The 4,003-nt window shown below is 35.1% G+C and overlaps 1 pseudogene; it reads left to right on the top strand.

Annotated features, from left to right (window-relative positions):
- Positions 1–527: 527 nt before the first annotated feature.
- LOC130467309 (protein XAP5 CIRCADIAN TIMEKEEPER-like) lies at positions 528–2,669 on the top strand (annotated as a pseudogene).
- The last annotated feature ends 1,334 nt before the right edge of the window (positions 2,670–4,003 follow it).

Raw genomic sequence — 4,003 nt, 5'->3', positions numbered from 1 at the left:
TCTTCTCTAGTTATTGCTTTACCCTAACTTCATTTTCCCGCTTCTCTCTTTTCCCCTCTCTTGTTTCTCTCCTTCCCCCCCTCTAGTTCTTCACTGGGTGCGAAATTCAAACTCACAACACTCACTACACACACCGCACTGCTGTTCCCCCACCGCCGCGTCGCGCTGTTCTTCCCCCACCCCGTCGCCGCTGCTGTTCCTCCACCGCCGCGACGCTTCTCTTTATCTAGGTTTGTAATTTAAATTTAATTACTTGTTTAGTATAAGCTGGTTACTGTAATGACGAATTAATTTTTTTGTTTAATTTGAAAGATTTAGGTTTTATTTTTGTTATTTTTGGAATAGATTTATGAGAAATTACGTAATTTAGGTCTCTACTTCCCGATAAATTGGAACAATTAGGATCAATTGTGCTGCAATTTCCGATTTAGGTTTTCTGTTGATTGTTTTGGAATTGAATTTTGAGTAGGACACCCCTTACATCAATCGTTAGCTTTCTTCAATTCGTTCAAAGAAGAACGGCGGGGATGGGAGATGCACTAAGAATAAGGAAGCTTCAGAAGCAGAGAGAAATTCAGCTTCGCAAATTTGAGGAGCTTAGGAACAATACTGCTTCCACTATGAAACCTAATGATTCTCTTCTTCAATTCGGTTCCAGTAATGCCAAGGTAATGTTGAAATTAATGTCCATTTGATTTCAATTTTTCTTTATTATTTATTTGTTTATTTAATATTATAGTGTTCTTTGCTATTGAAGGGTGTGGTTTATCAAAATGGAATCGTTTTGGGTTTTTTTGTTGTGATTATTAGATTTTGAAGTTTCGTTGAACCTAATTTTTCTGTAATCTATTATATTGGTTAGACACACATAATTGTTTCTTATTTATTTTTTATAATTTGAATGATGGATTGTGGAGATTCTGGTGAAGTGATGAAAATATGATTTCTATGTTCAGCGTTGTCTGTACTGACTGCATTCCATTGCTGTTAATCTGTCGAATGTGAATTCAAAAATTTTTGGATCCAAATGTGAACTATTGACCTCCCTGAATCTGTCAGAATTGAGTTTGAAAAAACTATGACAATCTTTTATATTGACTAACTATCTACTTATAGTAAGATGAGTATGTAGATGTTCCTGATTCTTTTTTTTGTAATTGTCGTAGATGCTAGAGGCTGCATTAAAGAAAGAAGTTGCAGGTCTTGTTACAAGGGAGGAATATGTTGAGAAGGTATATGAGTTTTGTGGTCTCTTTTAAATATCTCTATCATCTCTTAAGGATTTAGAAGTCTGCGTTGTCTAACCATGACATTCATCTTGTTTTGAATTTGTTGAGGTCAAAAGTTAAGAAGAAAATTATGGAGGGAGTGAAAAATGAACTGCAGAAGCTACAGGAAGAGTGAGTAGAATTAAATATAGTATGTTTAAAGGGACTTTTTGTGGTTTCTCTTCCTTCCAGTCATGCATCTTATGTTCTCTTTTGTCTTGTCATGCAAGGAAGCAAAGCTTCAGTTAGAAAATTGTTCAAAGCGGAAGAGTAAAGTGGATGCTCGATTATCGTTTGCGTATGATATAACAATGGAACTGAAGAAGAAGATGAAAGTAGTGAGAACTCTTTCTTAATTGGACTTGGGATTTCTGTTAGCTTATTGTTGTTATTGCTGGTTGCTTGATTTTCTCTGCTCATACATCTGTTTGTTCTCTCTTTTGATTTTGAGGCATGCTATGAATTTCCTTTTTCCATTCGTTCTGTGCTCTCTGTGAAATTCATTTAAATTACCACCACACGGTCCACTCCCAATGACCCTATGCTAAGAAGTAATTCAATTCGGCTTACATTGTGGGATGACTTTTAACCGGGAAGAGAAGGACATATGACCTTTTTAAATTTGTTTCTCCATCCAATACACTTTTTCACCTATATCTTCTACTTATTGATTTTTGTTGTTTTTTTTTATTATTAATATTATTTCTTTTATATCAGACGAGCCTCTTGCAATTACTTGTAGCTTCTGGGATGGAAAAAATCATCGATGAGTAATCCAGGCTAGTAAAAAGAATTTAGCCAGTTTATGATTTATAGAAATAATGGTTCAGTACTTCCCTTTTTATTCTCTGAAGAGTCTGAATATAACTTGGCTTCTCCAGGTGCACAAAGGTGACATTTCTACGAGCTGTTCAGCAACAGCTTGCTCTAGAATTCCAGGAAGCCTGGACTGCTTCTGTGGAAAATCTACTATATTTAAAAGAGGATCTAATCATTCCACATGTAAGTTATTATGTTCTCTTTTTTATGTTACAAGTTCCCCTTTTTGCCGCCCTGATTTTGTCTCTCACATTTCTAATTTCTTCCTACAGAAACGCAGTTTCTGTGAGCTAATCATGAACAAGGCAAAAGGCAAAAGTGGACCAGTAAGTTTCCTTTTTTAATGTTCCTTTGTTTTATGTAGAAAGTAGTTTGATCATTATGGCTAAGTTGAAATTTTTTTAAGGAAAACTGAAGAGGAATCAAAATATGAGTACAGATTACTAAGTTGCGTTAATGATCTCTTTCTGATGTTAACAACTTAACATTAATACTGTCCATAAGGCTGAAATCATTGACATGATGAGGATACTTTGCGTGCTTGATATAGTTGATTCCCAGAGTCCACAAGGGAAAAATTGATCGATAATCTATCATTACGTAGGCTGAATTTGGATTTCTGAGGGTTATATCTCTGTGGTGATTACTGTTTCTCCCTTAAGGACTCTTGTGGCGTGTAATTGTAAATCTATACGTGGCTATCATGCCTATGCATATGTGCCGCTAAGAGTGATAACCCTTGTCCAGTGAGTTAGTTTCTTAGTTGGATCCTGATGAATTGCATGGTGATGTAGTAGTTTGTACTTCCAGGCTCCACCTAGTCTGTTGAGATCTGGAAACAATCTACTGCAAATCAGCCAACTCTGGCAAGAGTGCCAATCTTATTTTTTCTGTGTAAAATCTTTAGCTAGCTGATTGGAAATGTGTGTTAAATGTTAATATATCAGTAGTTTAATACTTCAATAAATTATTCTGATACTTCTCTACACATGATGTGTGGACCTTTGTGGCTTTGTATCTTCAACTACTTGCTTTGTTGCCTTGTAGGAGCAACTTGCTTTATGATGGTAGACTCTAATGTTTTATTGTATTCTGGGTGAGTGCATGCATAGATGAAATTAGATCCACTGATATTTTATGTGCCTATGTGGAAAAAAGAAAACTTTATGTTAACATGCCTAATATTAATCGATAGTCGGAACATTATGCCCGAAAAGTCTGTATGGCGGGAAAGTCATCCACTACCTATATTTTTATTAGAGAAGTTTTCCATATAATGCATACGACTACTGATATCCGAATGTGGTTTGTTTCCCGATACTTGGAGTTGGTATGAGAATGTAGTTGTAGTTCATCGAACAACTGGAATGTGTTTTCAGGGAGGGGGGGGGGGAATATTGTTGTAACACTCGTCTCAAAACATAAGCGAGGCGTTAGCGGAAATAAAGTCGAGACGGTAAATGCTACAAAACGGGGTCACTAAGAACTTAGTAGAAATGAAGTTGATTAGTTGAAACTTGGGACCGAAATAATGCATTTTAGTTAATATGTGACCTATAATGATCAACAAGTCTTAAATGTGCATAATTTGGCTAAAGTAGGAGAGAATGAGTATTTGAAACATCGAACTAAGTATGTAAAGGGTTTAAATACTTATTTAAGTTAATTAGTTGAAAGTTAGTAGCAAAATAAACCATTTTTATTATTATATGGTTCATTATTTCGTTGTTATGAACAAATTAAGTTTTTGTTTATTGTACGATTCAATATTTTTAATATAACTAAAGTATATATATTTTTTTGATGGTCGATCTTCTTAAGGTATTCAACAATCCGAGGGAGCTGTCTTTCACCACTGAGAAGATAAATGCAGTTCGAGAAAAGCTGGCAAACTTTATTACCATTTATTGTCTTTT

This window comes from Spinacia oleracea, chromosome 2 (assembly GCF_020520425.1).
Source record: "Spinacia oleracea cultivar Varoflay chromosome 2, BTI_SOV_V1, whole genome shotgun sequence".
Classification (NCBI taxonomy): Eukaryota; Viridiplantae; Streptophyta; class Magnoliopsida; order Caryophyllales; family Amaranthaceae; genus Spinacia; species Spinacia oleracea.
The sequence above is the reverse complement of the archived record's forward strand: the minus strand, read 5'-3'. Positions and strand labels throughout refer to the sequence as shown.